Source organism: Eurosta solidaginis, chromosome 3, assembly GCF_040869045.1.
Source record: "Eurosta solidaginis isolate ZX-2024a chromosome 3, ASM4086904v1, whole genome shotgun sequence".
NCBI lineage: Eukaryota > Metazoa > Arthropoda > Insecta > Diptera > Tephritidae > Eurosta > Eurosta solidaginis.
Window position 1 is genome coordinate 145435846 of NC_090321.1, and position 19095 is coordinate 145454940.

Here is a 19095-nt window from a genome sequence, read left to right on the forward strand (position 1 = left end):
TGCTGGCTCCCCTGCGGACGCCTCCACCTCCCGAACAGTCTCTGTGGGAGAGGAACCATCTCCCCTGGAATCGGCGTGGTAGATTTTGAGAACCACACGCTCGAGGCCATAGGAGATAACCCCCCTCGTGTCAGAGAGAGGACCGGTGGACTCTGCGTTTAGCAGAATCAGCACTTGCCGACGTGGCCCATCAGCCTCCTCTACTCTGAGGACCCTCCAGTTATGCGTCGGAAGGTTCGGGTTGCAGTAACGCATTAATTCGAGTATTTTCTCCGGCTGAGATGGCCCGGCAGGCAACCACACCCGAGCCCTCGGTCGAAGGGGGAGATCCCTCCGTTCCACGGCCTCGAGTCTGGCCCCCCTCCAGACCACCCCTACCAAAGAAATTATTTTCTTAAAGATACAGGCCGACCGCTCGTCAGCACAAGTAATCAGTCTAAAACCATGATACCACCCTGAGTATTCGAAGCATGGCCGCGTACCTGGGCTCTCCATAACAGCGGTCATATAGGCCGCTGATATGGCGCTGGCGACCCACGGCCACTCCTCTCGGGAGATGGCACCATCCTCCCTACTCCTATCCAGGACCCCGAGGGTGATGGAGCCTGCACGTTTAGCGATTTCGCTAAACGAAATTGCGTCCCCACCTCCTCGGGCCCTGTTTGTCGTTGAAGCATTCCGCTCATCCGACGTTTGCCGCTTCATAGCCCCCAAACCCTGCTGCTCACCCGCATCGTTCGACACCGTTGTGTGGTCGTCGCAAGCTACGACGCTCCTGGCCCACTCCAGCGTCCGGGAATGCTTCTCAGACATCTGAGCTGCATCCCTTCCGCCGTAGCGCTCCAAGATCTTCTCAGCTAGGCGCCGATCACCCAGAGCTTTCCTACGAGGCGTCGATCGCCTACCTTTCCCGGCAGGCTTCGACCCCAGGGCTCCCGTTGGGAAAGCTCCTCGCGACAGGGCTTCCTTACTAGTACTGGGCTGGTCCGTCGCATTCGCCGGACCTCTGCCTTTCCCTGTCACAGCCCCCATATGGGCCTACATTGGGTGTCGGTTTCGACACCCCTCCACTACCCGAACTACCCGTACCTACGGGGTTTGAAACCAAACCCCTGCGCTGATCCGTCTGATCAGCCCTTTTGACCCGCCGGGAGCTTTCCCGGCTGGCGGCGACCTGCTTCGGAGCACTCTCCGCACCTGTCGCGTCCCTCGCACCATGACGACTTTCGCCGTCACTCCTACCCTCCTTTTTATTCGTCTTCGTGTCCATTCTAAGAAGTCCCCCCTCAAGGCCGCTATCCGGAGCCGATTGTGTAGTCGCCCTTCAACGGTCCCGTGGTTATCTATGCTGCGCAGGGAGGCCACGCGAGGGTTGACGCATTACCTTATGAGTAATGCGTTCAGAGCCAGACCGGACGCAAAGCGGGAAAATCTTCAACCGCACCTACACCACCAACTTAACGGCGACGGAGCCGGAACGTACCTTGAGGCCCGCCACGGTTTTAACGGGACGTGGGCAGGTGCAGCATTAGCCTACCAGCCATTTCGATAGGGTTTCACCCCGACCTACTAAGGTGGCAGAATACTGCACCTACCAGCCCAAAGTCATCAATTCCTATCCATAGTCAAAATCAAGTCCCTAACAATCCGGTTCGTCACCGTTGAGTACCGATCTTGACCATTAACAGGGTCCTCCCTCCCCTGAGCTCGGCACAATGACTCAGGGGTGCGGGTTTTATCGAGTTGTCCTCTCTAGATCCGCCATTATCAGTAGAAGCAGGGGCACCTCGTGCAGGATGTGACAACCAATCACGTGTGACAATTCGTCACTATGGCCGGTCTAAGACTGATACCAGTCCCTGATCCAGAGCCTGGAACCACGTATGATATCCAAGCCAAGTATCTTAACCCCCAACCAAAGAGTATAAAAGCAGCAACAGCTGAGGCACGACAATCAGTTTGACTTAAGCAAGCCATCAGTTGCGAAGTATAAGTGTTATTGCGAAGTACTTTAATAAATGCCATTTTGCATTATTGAGCATTGTAGTTATTTATTCAACAGTTTAGTGATTCGAACGTTAGCAGGAGGTTGCAAATAAGAGAAATTGCACTAAATACGTAACAATTGGTGTCAAAAGAGGAATTGTTGAATAAATTCCGAAGATTATATACAACAAGGATGCAAAAATCGCTCAATTTCAGTAAAAAGCAGTTGCAACTAAATCGGCCAGCAGTTTAAGCGAGTAATCTAAAGGTAAAATCACCATCCTTTGACGGTTCTGTTCCTTTCTAGGTCTTTAAGCTACAGTTTGAGAAGACCGCATCAGTAAACAACTGGAATGCTGATGATAAAGTTGCAGCTCTATTCGTAGCATTGAAGGGGCCAGCAGCCGAAATCCTACAGACGATTCCCGAACGAGAGCGGAACAACTATGAAGCATTGATGGCCGCTGTGGAGAGACGTTATGGAAGCGAGCATAGAAAACAGATATACTAAAATGAGTTGCAAAACCGGTACCAAAAACCAAATGAGCCATTACAGGAGTTTGCTTCGGATGTTGAAAGGCTGGCAAATGCGTGCGCACTCGTGGAATACACTGAAAGGGTAAAGATTCAGAGCTTTATAGATGGCATACGTCACGTCGAAACAAAGCCAGCTACATACGCAAACCGCAAAACCTACATTCGCAAAACCGGTATCGCATGCTCTGATTCAGGAAACAGCGTCGCTTCTATGTAAGCCAGTTTTCAAACCACGCCGTGTGGAGATAGAAAGGCCAGACTGGGTGAACACAATATTGGAGGCGCTGAAATGATCGCAAAAGCGGAGTGAAAGAGTTATCAAATGCTTCCAATGCGGGAAGCCCCGTCACATTGCACATCATTGCGATCTTGATCCTAGTGTTTTCAACAGCATGGGTGGTCTTAAAAACAAAGCTGGAGGGGATGAGCACGAGCGAGTCAGATGTAAAGATCGAAAACTTGCCCCACCTATTGAATGTCTTGTGATATCTGTGTCGCAGATTGGAAGGAAATCAAGCAGTCTTACCGTCAGAGGGAATGTGGATGGCAAGGAGCGTGTACTGACTGTAGATAATCTCATTCCTTAATCCGATCTGATTTGATCAACAGGAGAGTAAAGCCATTACCTGGAGCAAGGCTGCGTACGGTCACTGGCGTGTATAACCATGTCCAGGGAGAAGTGATATGTGAAGTCTTAATTGGAAAGGTCACGGTTCTACACAAGTTCATTGTGGCGGAGATCGTTGATGAAGTCATATTGGCAGTGGACTTCTTAGTTGACCATGACATCAGGATCGATATGCAGAGAAGGATTATGCGGTATAAGAACAAGGATAAGCCACCTAACTTCAGTTTTGAGAAAGGGTTCATCAGTAAGCTAGTGCTGGTGGAGGAGATTCAACAGAGACCACAAGAGTCAAAGAAAGTAAATCGGGCAAAAGTTGGTGGAACGAATGGGCCAAACAAATCAAAACCGAAGGTACCCGCGAGAAAAACACTGGCATTGACAAAACCTAATGGACGCACTAAAACGAAGGAAAGAATTTCGCAGAAAGAATGCAAGGGTAGTTTCAAGCCAGGGCACACTACTTGAAGCGTCGGAACGATACTGATTATGCAAAGCCAATCCGCCAAGCGCAAGCTCTACGAAGTAGTTCATTGGCCAAACAACAGAGTGTGAGGGAACGAACCAGGGTAATGAGTAGTGAGATGAAACACACGTTTGACAGGAACAACAATTCGGAAGGTTTCTTGGATGGAAATTTGGTACTGTTATACAACCCTCACTGGCAGAAAGGTGTTCCATCCAAATTTTGGTGCAGTTGGGAAGGCCCGTGCAGAGTTGTGAAGAGGATCAGTGATGTCATCTACCGCATACAAACAATTGGGAAACCACGAAATAGAAGGGTGGTTCATTTGGAGAGCCTAGCAGCGGTTAGATCGAAAGATTTGTCTGATCGGGACGATCAGACTTAGGTTGAGGGCAGTGTGACGAATATTAGTGACACTTAGTGATATTCACATCACTAATCTGATAGTAAGTAAATAAAGCCACAACAACAAACAGGAAGCATACACTTGTATGCACAATCATATGCATATATCTTATCCCAAAACTAGGCAATCATCGGTGGAAATATCACTCACATATACACGCGCATACGAGAAGCTATAACTTGCATCTGTAGTTATAGCTGGTAATTTTATAGCTGGTAAACAAGTAGAAAATTCTAGAAATAGAAACGCCCAGACATATGTCAACGAAGAAAACAAAGAGTATAAAAGCAGCACCAGCTGAGGCACGACGAATCAGTTTGATTTAAGCACGCTATCTGTTGAGAAGAAGAAGTGTTATTGTGAAAATAGTCTAATAAATACCATTTTGCATTATTGAATATTGGAGTTATTTATTCAACGTTTTCGTGATTCGAACGTTAGCAGAAGGTTGCAAATAAGAGGAATTGCATTAAATTCGTTACAATATTTACAAAACCTGTTTTAGTGATAACTTTTGAATGGGAAATAATATTCACCCTCGGCCTTCGAACCAATAATATTTACACTAAAACATGTATTTTTATTTTTTTCCCCATAATTTTTTAACGCATTTCCACAGTTGTAGGTCAACCAAAGTTTACCGAAATTTTTCTCCCGTTTTTCGTTTTAGCTGGCATATTTTTTGTTCTGGCACCCGCTTCAGCTGGCGCGAGGAACTTATCTGTGATTGCTGCCAGAACAAATTTCAGATAAATCCCTCATGAGAGCGAAAAGAATGAGAGTGTTTCGTATCAAGTCATCTTTGGTTACCACCATTCGCACGCACCGATTTCAATTTACTCCAGATGAGAGCTATGGCTCTTGCAGCACATCGAACGAACTCTCCTCAAAAATCAGGAGGAATGCGGCCCAAGCCACTTTACTTTGTTTCATATTTACCTGCGAGACTTGCAGCACTTTTTTACCTCCCATGCTTATTATGGTTGTTGTTCTTTTGAGTTTTTTCTGAGACGTTGATGCACCACAAAGTTTTCTCAAATTCAATCTATCCTCCGCCTTCTTGTTAGGTTCGAAAGTTAACTACTCCACCGTAAGTCTAGGTGACAAGTTCAACGCGTTTTCCGACTTCACCACAAATCGAACCCCTACATTATCTTTTAGTATCGTGTGAATCAGCCATCAACTCAAACTGTGCGTTTGTGCCTGGGCATTGGAGAACTTGAAGAACTCCCCGTTTACTCCCTCACAACGGTAGGCACCTTGTCGTTGGTAAGAGGGCTTAGCCGAACTTCATAGCGCCTCATAGGAGGGCGTCGGGATGTCGGACGATTTGCAGCCAGGGATAAATTTGGCTGTATTCGAACGAAACCTTCCCGATATCGGGCCACCTCTGGAAGTATTGGTGGCCTCAACGCAGTAAGGCGCGCTGCTGTGGCGGACAGTTCTTTCCCCGTATACTGGACCTCTGAGCCCACCTTGTCGGGCAGGTGGTCGTACGACCAAGATGAACGACTCATTACCTAATTGTAATAAGGACGATTATAAGGGGAGGACTGAGTCGCAAACCAAGGACTACAAAAACGTATTAAGCGATGCGTCGGACTCGGGGAGCGAGAGTAGTGCCGATTCAATGAACTCCGTGTTGGAAAAGCATACAAATGAAAGAGAGTAGTAGAGTGGAGCAGAGAATGTAAGAGAGCTCTCTCGCAGTACCGTGCAGCACTAAGAATTGTCCAACGCCCGGGAGCAGTGGTCGACCCAACAGAAGTGGAGATCGAGCACTTGGAAAGGGGCTCATGAGGCGGGAGAAGTAGGTCAAAGGCAGTTCAAAAGGTTTGCTGGGAGAAACCCTCGGTAATGCAACCGGTACGAGGAGGAAGAAGCTTCGTATAATGGTGTGAAAATGATAGCGTGCGACAACATCGCGAGCTTGCGGTGGCTGGAGGAAGTGGTTCCAAACCTCCAAAGGCAAGGCACGAACGCGCGGTTTGAGGTGGTGGATAAATCGCAAATTCCCACAGCACCAAAAGTTAAGATATTATTTATTATTATTTATTTATTTATTTATTATTTAAAGTCGACGACAAACTATGGTCGACTGCATAATATAAAAGATATATAAATATACAACTCAAAAGATAAAATTTAAGATATATCGAGATTTCAACAATGTTATATTACAAACAAAGATATATTAATGAACATTACTCTTTAATTTCAGAATATAATAATAATAAGAAATATGAACAGAAATAAGATCTTATACCGAAATCTTATACTGGCGGAATGCATCAGATTCTGCTCAGCATGATATCGGAATGCAGTGGATTCCAATCTTCCTGTTGGAATGCAACAAGATTCCAATCAGTATGTCATGGGAATCCGGCAGTGCTAAGAGTAGTGTAATGAGGATACGCCATCACAAGGCATAAAAAAGTAACATGACCTGTGTTGTTGGAACGCACCGGATTCCAATCAGCTCGATGCCTGACCCATAAGATTATACTGCCGGAATGCATACGATTCCGGTCAGTGATTCAAGAAAAAGCATGTTTTTTACGTTGTTGGAATGCACCAGATTCCAATCAACACAGTACTGTCTTGTTCCTTCCTAATGATACATGTTGATAAATGTTCCTCCATCCTTAAACGAGATAGTTCCTGTTTTTTTATGGAAGAAATAAAATGCCGGCAAATTAAATTAGCTTGTATATCTTAAATTAGATAGCAAGTATTGCATTATGTATAGTGGCAAAAGTACATTCAAGACTGATACAGCTATACAAGTCATTGTAGTGCGCGCACCAGATAAGAAGAAGATTATTTTTAGCAAAGTTTCGTCGACAAAGGGGTAAATAGAAAGGAACGTAGTGTCTGGATACTCTAGGGGGAACCGCAAAAAACAAGCGGTTGAGAAGGTCCGCAGAATCAATTTCTCCAATAATTTCCGATTTTCCAGAGTGGGTAAGTTAATAAGAAGAAGTCTACTTCTGTATGGAGGAAGGTGGAGACTTGATTCCCAATTAAGGCCGCGCAACGCAAATATCAAAAATTGCTTTTGAACTGACTCAAGACGCTTTATATGCTTTTGAGAAACAGGGGACCAAACGCATGAGCAAATACTCGAGTATTGGACGAACCAGCGATGTGTAAAGAACCTTAGTGAGGTACGGATCATCGAACTCTTTAGCCCATCTTTTAACAAATCCAAGTAAACCCAACGCTATGTTGGCTATAGATGAAATATGCATGTTAAAATTCAATTTCGGATCAAAAAGGACACCTAGATCATTTGCAATAGATATACGCTCCAAAGGCGTACCATCTATTACATAAGATTTCAATGCTGGCTTCACTCGGTGAAATGTCATATGCTTACATTTGGAGCAATTTAACGCTAGTAAATTTGTTGTGCACCAACATTGGAACGAGTCCAAGTCGGCCTGAAGAAGATCCAAGGAACTCAAATCGGAAGGACAGTAAGTGTAGCAAAGTTTTACATCATCCGCATACATTATAGTATGGGAATATAATATTGTCTGTGGCAAGTCATTAATGAAAAGGGCAAAGAGCAAAGGGCCTAGATGACTTCCCTGGGATACGCCGGAGGAAACTCCGAACTATTCCGACAGATTGCACTTAAACAGAACTTTTTGGGTCCGGTTAGAAACATTAATAGGTGAAACGGTAAGCCCAGTAAATCAAGCTTATGAATATGCAACTCATGGTTGACGGTATCAAATGCTTTGCTGAAGTCCGCGTAGATGACATCCGTTTGCTTGTTCGCTAAAAATCCGTCTATAACTATAGAGGTGAATACAAGCAAATTTGTAGTGGTTGACCTTTGACGAATAAAACCGTGTTGGCATGGAGACAAAAGACTAGAACACTGATATTGGAGTTGACTGAAAGTTTAGCAATAACCCTGTAGTTTTCAACTTTTGACCTACTACCTTTTTTATGCAGGGGTATAATAAAAGACTGTTTCCAAAGTGCCGGGAATGACGCAGATCCCAGAAATAGCTCAAATAATTTTAAAATAGGCTCACACATGTTTTCGGCGCAGTACCTAAGCACGCAACTAGGAACACCGTCCGGTCCCGGAGAAAAGGTGGGCTTCAAAGATTTAAAACTCTGAAGAACAATTTTACCATCAATAGCAGGATTCCTAATGTAATTCGAGCTATCTAAGCGATAGGGATATTGACCGGAATGAAAACTACTGGATGAATACGTGGACTTAAAGAACTCAGAAAATAGTTCAGCAACGTCGTCATCAGTGCAAGCTTTTTTACCTCCAAAGGTTAATGAGGAAGGATACCCAGAAGTTTTCCGCTTTGAATTTACGAAACTGTAAAACTTTTTTGGATTTCTAAAAAATTGGGCTTTACAACAACTCAAGTAATTTTTATAACAAAGCTGATTAAGACGGTGAAATTTAGAACGAGCTATTAGATATTTAGAGAGGTCTGCAGATCACTACAATATATCGAGTATGGTAACTTCCAATTCAATGTCATTCATTGATAAAAAAATATTTTAAGGCAGATGAAATTTCGTCGGCGTCGATCATATTTCAAAACGTATGCTTAGCTGACTACTGATATTTTCTCTATTAACTAGATTTTTAAAATTATATATGTAATACTCCTATATTGCTACAAAAGGCTAGGTACAGTCCCAAATATCAGAGTGCCGATATATTGCTGTTTAAACGTTTTCGTTTTTGTATTCAATCATAAACAAATGAGCCAAGATCTAGCATTCCGGAGTTGTTGTATTTGTAATAGAATTTGAAAAAAAGTTTGATGACGTAGCGCTTTTGAAATATTTTGATATATTATAGTTCTCTCATATTTCGCTACCAGTGTTCGGAGTATTTAAAACTGTTACCTGAATAAACGACGACGCCGGAGTAAAAATTATATTTTCGGAGTATATTTATCTTCCTTTTTTGAAAGCGAGTGAACAATACATCAAATTGATTTGGTGGCTTGGCAAACCTTTCTATTGTGTTTCTGCCATGAAATGTTTCTCAGAAAAAAAATTTTCTGCCTTATCAGATTCACAAGGAGTCCGTCTAAAACATGTAGGATGACCAATTATGGTACCCATTAGCACACCACATTCTGGAAGAAAAGTGGGATCCATCTCCCCGGACATTTATCGAGAAAAAATATAATTATTTTTGGTCGCAGACATGACGATACAGCAGCGAATAAAAACAGAAAGCTTCCCTAGCTAGGTCATGTTATGCGGATGGACGAATACGCTCCGGCCAAGAAAGAAACTAACCGCAGTTTGCAATCAGGGGAAAGTGAAGACATTCACTGAGTTGGGAGAGGCAGTTGGAGGAAAATTTGACCTCGCTTGGTGCTCCCATCTGGCGACTGTTATCGCAAAATAAGGTTAGCTGACCTCACTCTCTGAAGGTACTTCGTTTTTATATAAAACTTCAAGAAGAGCTGTATGTTGAATTTTGGCAGGATTTACAAATCGCGTCCGGACACATATTTTATCTTATATTTTACTCCTATTTTCATTCCGTCCGAAAAAAAAACAAAAACTGTAATTAAAATGTGAACAAATATGACATAAAATCCTCACTTGTAAACAATCAGCTTTTCATACGTATATAATAAAAACTTCAACCAAAAGATATAAGGTAGTAATACTATTCAGCCTTCAACTCGAACCAAATAAACCTTTGAGATAAAAAATATAGTAGGAGGTAAAAGCGGAGCAAAATACTCCGATTGGAATAAAGTTTGAACACTGTGTCAGCAATGAAACATTTTGTCAAAAGCGTGACGTCACGCCGAGAAAATTTATTTCACAGCTAACTATGATTTTTTGCTCTCTCATTTCTTAATGCGGGATCTGTTTATTGGTTCATGGTATTCAATAATCTAATGTACCTAAATTTCAAGTTTTTCTTGTCACACTTATACTGCTACAATCACAAAAATTTTATAGGCTGTCTTGTTTTGATTTCGGATTCAAAACACATTGCGAACATTTTCTATTAGCAATATAGGAGTATTAAGTACATATGTATATGTTGAAAATGAATATCAATATGGATTTTGTCTGATTTTCTATAGATTCATTCAAAAGAAAAGTTGATTTGAAACAAACGGGCAATTCATGGCAATTCAATTCTCTGGACAATCGAGACAGTCGTTCTGACTGAGCTCAGTTTACTATGATAACATTTAACCTTAGTTGAAGATAACTAAAAATTAATAAACTCAAACTGCTATTTACTTATGTAGCTATGACAGTTTTAATTCTTAAATTTGCGTTTGAGATTTTGCAAACAGAATCACTATTTAGAAGCGTACAAAAAAAATTCAAAATGAATTCATTGTCCCTATTACCGTTTACAACTCAGCTCTGGTTGGGTTGAAATTTCGCAATTTGGTATTATAGATTACAACTCAACCTCAAAAAAAAATGTCGGTTGAGTTGTCTAGTCTAACAACTTTTTGTGGCAATACCGTTTACGACCTTGTGTTGGTGTAGTTGTCAAAGACGTCAAAATCTTACAACTGATTGCTAGCGTTGTCTCATACAATTTTGCAGTTGTTTTGCAAAAATGTTAAGTTTTAGAAGACGGTTCACCACATAATTGTTAACAAAAATTTTCAAAGTTGGTATCAAAAGACACGGTTAGACCTCCGATTTTAGAATCCGGAAAACAAAATTAAAAATTTTATTTCGTCATATCATTTCGGTTCAAATTTTCATGTGGTTGTTGTGTTTTGCCAGATTTTTTTTACACACTAATGCAGAAAGGCGTTGGATCCACCCAGGGTTATTTTTACAAATCGCGGACGAGGGCCGCCAATGCAGAAAGATGTTCTGTGCAAAAAAACTATGGGTCGGGCCTCATATTTCGGACCCTCTCGGGGCCATTTTGTGGGTTTTTGTAAATATTTTTCGACAAAAATAAAATTTTTAATTACCACTTTCGAACCCTAAAAACGGGTTCGGGAGATCGAAGCACGTCTTTTGATACCACCTTTGATAAGAGTTAGATGGTGCACGGTCTCATAAAACGTTATCGAAAAAAAAAACAAAAAATTTAAAACCGGTAGTTAAACCTTTTTTAATCAAACCATACTCAACAATTTTGTACACATTTATAGAAAAAATAACGTTTAAATGAAGGATTACATTGAATAACTTTTTGACTTTATGGAGCGACATTCCGAAGTTGGACGAGGCTGGCCGTAGTTCGGATGCATCCAAAATAGGTGAAATTATGCGAACGTGAGTCCCATTGATACTAATCACTAATCCTGGGAATCCTGTTTTAGAGTAAAATACAATTTTTGCTGTTTGGGTTTTAATCCACTTCGCACAAATATGCTCCTCAAAAATATCTAAAACCAGTCCAACACCAAAATCATTTCCACAGCATTTTTGATAGCTGCCATCAGCAAGGAATCTGAGTGTGGCGCATAATTTTAAAATAGGGGTAAAGCCTTGACTCGAACGCGTTTGCGGAAATGGTCCTTAATTGTGTTTAGTAATGAGCAAAATGCTTCCTTTCAAATCTGCAAATAACTTCGTTTGAAGCTCATCATTTGTCACTTAAACATTGTCTTATTGTGTGCTTGGTAGTTCCGAGGGATTGGAATGATCACGCGAATGGTTTTCGTATTCGCGACATATCAATCACCAACATTTTCGCCATTATGAAATAGATTTCATATAATATCCACTTTGCTTTAATAACAAAACCACTTTTGCAAATGCTTAAATTTCCGCCACAAATTGATCAGCTGTTTGTTCATTTATTTGTCAAATCATCACTTTCTTAGGTTGGCAACATCAATTCAACTTCAACTGAAATAAGTTGTAATTCGTAATACCAAACAGGAGTTGAGTTGTCTTAAAGTTGAGCTGTTTTAATTACAACCCAACTAAGTTGATTTGTTGATCGTAATAGGAGCACATGTTTTAAGGACTGTACCAAATATGTTTCATACATTAGAGATCGCCAACTGGAAATCACCGCGGGCCGCATCTGGCCCCTTTTTTAACAACACAAGAGTTTTATATTTATTTATATAAAAAATAAATAAAACGTAACATCCTTTGTTTACTTATCAGATATTTTTATTAGTAATACATCAATGCCCTGAATCCGCCATGAAAAGCTTCTCAGTGAAAACTCATCTGCCTTGCAGATGTCATTCGGAGTCGGCTTAAAACATGTAGGTTCCATCCTGCCAATTTGTAGCATGCATGAGATAAAGCGGCTTTTGCGAGTGTTCAAGATAAAAACGAAAGATCAACAGACCGGTACGCGTGGGCGACGGCGAGTACCGAGGGAAGTGTACTAATGCGCTGTATGTGTTTTATTCAGCTTTACTGACTATGCCATGTTATGCGAATGAAAATGAAGTTCTGGCAAAAAGACTATTCTTATCGAACCTCGTCTTTGGAAGCAGAGAAAGAGATAGTCCCCACTCCGATGAAAGGGGCAGGTGGTAAACGATTGGCACCATTTAGTTCAGCAAAAAAGCGCCGGCCATCACCGTTCAAACGGTTAGACACCAATTAACCAATAGCGTTTTTTCTGAAAAGTGTTTTACCCTCATGTTACACTCTTCAATTCTAGGTTTTGAGCTAGGTCACCAGGCGCTAAGCAAAATGACTATATTTGTAGATAATGGTACGCCTTTTCTTATTCAGTGGAAAATATTTTTTTGAAAGGAGTCACAGAGAGCCGAGAAGAACCAACAGGGCGATATTATTTTCAGAAAAGAAAACACCATTAACATTTATGCAATATCACAAAAGGAAACATATATACATTCGAAATATATAATAAAAATTTGTTTATGTCAAAAAACTAAATGTGGATCCATGATTCAATCACAAGAGGTTTGTTCGGCTGACAAATTTTTTGACAATTGCAGCCATCTTTCTCCCAAATCGAATTCACATCAATCCTTTCTTTGAGTCTATGTTAAATTTATTAAATATACCTGGTTCTATTCGTATTATGAGAACTAAATCTACGAACATACGAAACCCAATTGAAATTTAAATGGTTGAACGTCAAAAACTGTACTAGAAATCGACTCATTTAAAACTAGCATTACAAATATTATTATTGGAAATGCCGGCCGGCATGGTGTGATGGTAGCGTGCTCTGCCAACTACACCGAACATCCTGGGTTCACGCCCCAGGCAAAGCAACATCAAAATCTTAGAAATAAGTTCTTTCAATTAAATGAAAAGCGGAGTAGCACTTCGGCAGTGTTGGCGAGCGCTCCGGGTGTATTTTTGCCATTAAAATCTCTCAGTGAAAACTCATCTATCTCGCAGATGCCGGAGTGTCGCCGAAGGGCATTGAATTATTCCCGGTTTTCCGTACCTCGTAAAAGCAATCCGTCCTAATTTTTAAATTTTGGAGTATCTATTCCATTATTAGTAAGCTATGCCATTATTAGAGAACAAACCTGTGGTAATTGATCATTATGCGGATCCATAATCTCCAACAAAATATTTTGTTAAATTTCAACATTTCTGCTTTCTTTATACACACATTTTTTCCAGAATGGCTGACTCTGTTAGCATGAAAATGGACCGATTTTTTAATTTTCTTTTAATTTACTTTTGCATTTCCATTACCTACAACAAGTCATGTATACAATGAGTGTAGTATAAAGTGACCGATAAACTGTTATTCTTTATCTATTTTAAAACTTTGATATTGGATGCTTTCAGCGAATACAAGTGTTTATCAATCGTTGAGTGATAGTTTCTGAACGCACCGTTGAGTATATCTGATTCACTCAATGGTTGGGATTTTACTGAGGATAAATTTCTTTCGCTAAATTCGCTTAACGTGTTTATTCTGCTATCTGACTGTTCTTTGACATTTTGACACTTTGTGGTATAATGGTGAGAAGATGATAGCGTGCGACAACATCGCGAGGTTGCGGTGGCTGGGGGAAGTGGTTCCAAACCTCCAAAGGCAAGGCACGAACGCGCGGTTTGAGGTGGTGGATAAAACGCAAATCCCCACGGTACCAAAAGTTCAGGTATGGATACTATGCGTGATGAAGTCGGAGGATACACTGCGACTTTTGCAGAATCAGAATCCGAACATACCGACACAGGATTGGAAGGTACTTACTGTATCTCGGCCTACGGAGGAAGGTCAGTTCTACATCTGCCAAATAAACAAGCAGGTGGAGGATATATTGTAACGCATTTTGTCACAATGTTCTGGGGTACAGAGGAAATTTAAATGCGACTCAAGAAAATAAGTCCCGAGGATAACAATCCTAACACGCTAGAAGTGGGTGATGCCGAAAAGGACCTCAAAAACCTAAGAGTAAAAGGACAGGTGGAGGAAGCCGACGTCACCAAGAAGGTGCTAGAAGAGGACCAACAGCCAAATGGTGCTGCGAGTCGCACAGAGGAACACCCGGCACAGCATTTACGAGAGGCTGAAGGGGGCCTTGAAAACTCTAAACCAAAAGGGAAAGGGGGGGGGACGAAGATGTCACGACGAATGTGCTGGAGGGAGACAAACAGCCCAATTATGATGCGAGTTTTACAGATAAACCTCCAACACTTTAAGTGGCGTCGAGCGAATACCTCCTAACCTTTGAGGAGAGTTCGTTTGACGTGGCGCTGATCCAGGAGCCGTGGCTCTCATCGGGAGGAAAGGTTTCTGGACTCAGCGCGTGCGGATTTGGCGTCTGACGTTTACGTGTATTAATCTTTCATTCTTCCAATTTAGAGGCGAGTTTTATGAACAAATTGATGGTTTGCCGATGGGTTTAAGTATAAGCCCTTTTCTTTGCAACTTATTCATGAATAAGATTGAAGAAAAATTAATTCATAACTCATTATTTCCACTTTTATATTGTCAATATTTTGATGACTGTATTGTTATTATTGAGAAGGACAAAATCGACCAAACGTTGAATTTATTTAATTCAATTAGTAATTCTATCCAATTTACTTGTGAATACGAATTAAATAACGAGCTGCCCTTCTTGGACTTAAAGGTTAAACATAATGACGTCGGATTCATCGAATTCGATATATATCATAAGCCGACATCAACTGAGCGTTTCATCCCTAGTGATTCTAGTCATCATCACTCGCATAAGCTAGCATTTTTCAATTCCATGGCCAATCGACTTGTAAATGTTCCGCTCAGCTGTGATTCATATAATAAGGAAAAACAGAAAATAATGAAAATCGCAGCAACAAATGGGTATTGCTCTAAGAGCATTGAGCAACTAATACGAAAACACCAAAATAAAAAGGAGCGAAGGAATAGTAGCTCTTTTTTCGATACGTTGGGTGTAGAAAATAAAATGAAATGGTGTTGCTTGACCTACGATCCGCAGTTTTTCAGCAGTATGCAAAAGGTGTTCAAACATGCAAAAATTAAAATGGCTCCAAAATCGACGAAAAAACTCAAATACTTATTAAAGTCAACTAAAGACAAATGCGACAAATTGGATAAACCTGGGGTTTACTCAATAACTTGTTCATACGAAAATGAACATAAGTCGTTTAGCACTCAATATATAAATATACAAGTTTCAAGTAGAGCGGTCGTGGAATTGCTTAAAATAATATTCGATGGGTGAGTAAAACTGAATCATGTACCGCACTCTTGGGGAACTGCTTGTGTAGCTTTCCTACCAAAGGCGGGGAAGATCGGTCACGTGTATCCCAAACACTATAGATCCATTAGCTTAACATCATTTCTGCTCAAAACCTTTGAGAGGCTGATAGATGTGTACATAAAGTCCAACGTAGATGAAAACCTGCTCTACACAACAAAACATGCGTACACCAAAAGCAAGTCGGTAGACATCGCATTGCATAGAGTCGTAATAAGCATAGAGAAAGCCCTGGAATGTAAGGAATATGCTCTAGAAGTCTTCTGAGACATTTCTGGGGCCTGGTCTTAATTACATTAAAGTACATTCAGCTTTAACCAGATGGATCGGCTGCAATGGGGACTGTATGAGGCCACGAAATCAGCGGACAGGGGTACGCCGTAGGGAGGGGTGCTATCACCTCTGCTGTGGACGCTGGTCATCAACCCATGTACGTGGGGTTTATCGCCCTCTAATTATCATTGTGTTTTTACAGCGATTGGAAACGCTATTCTATACTATGGAGTTCTTGTTTGGTGGAAAGCCATACAAAAATTAGAGGGGATATGCAGACTATCGATGCTTAGCATTACGGGAGCCCTGAAAACAACCCCGACGGCTGCACTGTATGCCATTCTGCGCATTCCACCTATAGACCTGGTAGCAAAGACTCGCTGCCTCGAGGCAGCTTGAGCGCCGACCATACCGTAACCAATCACAAGACGAACATACTACTTTATTCCCTATCTGCGCTTAGAGGGAAATCTTAAGGCCACAAGGCTAATCCACAAATAAACAGATCCTACAAGCTGCCAGATTACTGTAGCGTTTTCCAAGCGGAAATATTATCCGTTATCAAAGTGGTAGAAACACTGGAAGAAAATAGCTTAAACTGCAGCCGCGTTAACTTTTATATTGACAGCCAAGCAGCAATTAAGGCAATAATCTCGCATAGCACAGCATCTAAAAGTGTGTTAGAGTGTAAGCGGTCTCTGGAAAGAATCGGGACAGGGAGCAGCATACATCTATATTGGGTCTCAGGGCATATGGGAATAGATGGGAATGAAAAACCAGATGAACTAGCTAAAAAGGGCTCATCCCTTGAAGTAGATGTCCCAATTAGATTGGGCGAGGTTAAGAGAAGGCGAGAGGTGCACATGATCGACTAAGCGGGAAAGGCGTGGGTTCAAGCGCGGGGCTGTAAAGTGTCGAAGATTATGTGTAGGTCTTACAACCTTAGACTAACAAAGTTGCTTCTATCATTAAAAAGATAAGACTGTAGACAGATGATGGGTATTCTGACTGGACGCTGCCTTCTGGCGCCACATGCATTTAAATTAGGCTTGATCAGTGATAGCAGATGTAGGAAGTGCGGGTTGGAGGAGGAAACGATCGAGCACGTTTTGTGCTTGTGCCCTGCGCTTGCCAGGCTAAGACTCCAGCTATTAGGAGTGATACAGCCGTCAGATCTAGAAGCAGCAAGTGGCTTAAGTCCTAGAAAGCTTCTGGTATTTGTCAAGAGGACGGAGTTATTTTATAACATAGCTCCTGGTTTTTGATAGGGGTTTTCTGTTTGTGGAGTTTTGCTTTAAGTATACCAATTTCGACTTTCTTCGGCCATTTTCGGTCATTTTTCTTTAACGATTCGGTCTTTTGTGTTTCGACAATTTCTTTTTCGACATATCGTACGGATCCCTAAAATAATCTGAAGTCGAAACCTAAAATTTTTACCAGATCAAAAATGATGCACAAAAACTGAGCAAATGAACCGGAAGCTCATTTTTTCTTAAGGTCATTTGAAAGTATAATAATGGGCGAATCACAATTTTGATTTTATACAATGTTTGATTTTATTGAAGTCGCCATATCGAAAGCAATACAATCAAATATTGTATAAAATCCAAATCGTTTTTTGACTTTTTATATACATATGTATATATTTGTGTGTCCTAGAGCTCGAATAAAAGTTTTTTATTAGCCGGTAATAACTACAAACGAACAATCAAAATTTTACAATCTGAACAAAGGTATGCTGTATATATATGTATGCTGTAGAGATGTGCCAACATATACTCGAACCATGGCTTGAACCGAAAATAAAATTTTGGTGTTTTCTGTTTTTCGTAAATTATTGAAAGTAGTCTATTTTTGATTGTCATTTACAGTTACATTTACAATATAATACGAAACACCAAGCAAAACCGAGTAGATTTTTCACTCCATTAGACAATATAGCTATAATGAGGTAATTTGGAACTTGTTAAGGGCGTTAATGTAAAAAACTTGACTAACTATCTCATTAAGCCTTTGTGTGAAACTGGCATAGGGCTTTAAATTTTTTCTACTCGCTTAAACAAAAATTTTAATTGGAAAACAAAAACAAGGCCAAAGAGTTATTTAATTTTAGAAAAAAAAACATTGTATCCATTTTCTTATTTCTTCTAATAAATAAATAAAAATTAAATACATGGCGCAATAATCTGCGAAGAGATTTTAGGCCGAGCTTCTGTTCCAGTTTGCGTCGTTCTCCTTTTAATTTTTCCTACGAATTGGCGAGACCCGACCTGCATGTTTTACGCCGATTCCGAAAGTCATCTGCATAGCAGATGAGTTTTCACTGAAAAGCTTTTCATGGCAGAAACACACTCGTACAGTTAGAAAATCTTGTTTTTAAATTTTAGATATTGCTTTGTCTGGTGATTGAACCCAGGATCTTCAGTGTGGTAGGAGGAGCACGCTACCACCACACCACGGCGGCCAACAATAATAAATAATGTGTGTTTTAATGAGTACCGACTCCAGTACTTTTTTATACTCAGTTGAGCAGAGCTCACAGAGATTGGATAACGGTTGGTTGTACAGGTATAAAGGAATCGAGATAGATATAGACTTCCATATATCAAAATCATCAGTATCGAAAAAAAATTTGATTGAGCCATGTCCGTCCGTCCGTTAACACGATAACTTGAGTAAATTTTGAGGTATCTTGATGAAATTTGGTATGTTGGTTCCTGGGCACCCATCTCAGATCGCTATTAAAAATGAACGATATCGGACTATAACCACCCCCACTTTTTCGATATCGAAAATTTCGAAAAACCAAAAAAATGCGATAACTCATTACCAACGACGGATAAAGCAATGAAACTTGGTAGGTGAGTTCTACTTATGACGCAGAATAGAAAATTAGTAAAATTTTGGACAATGGGCATGGCACCGCCCACTTTTAAACGAAGGTAATTAAAAAGTTTTGCGAGCTGTAATTTGGAAGTCGTTGAAGATATCATGATGAAATTTGGCAGGAACGTTACTCCTATTACTATATGTATGCTTAATATAAATAGCAAAATCGGAGAACGCCCACGCACACTTTAAAAAAAAAATTTTTTTTAAGGCAAATTTTAACAAAAACTTCAGTAATGAT

The 19095-nt window shown here is 40.9% G+C and overlaps 1 protein-coding gene across 25 annotated transcripts in view; it reads left to right on the forward strand.

Annotated features, from left to right (window-relative positions):
- The window catches only part of ap (apterous), a 487556-nt gene that overhangs the window by 103686 nt on the left and 364775 nt on the right, over positions 1-19095 (forward strand). The window lies entirely within an intron of this gene.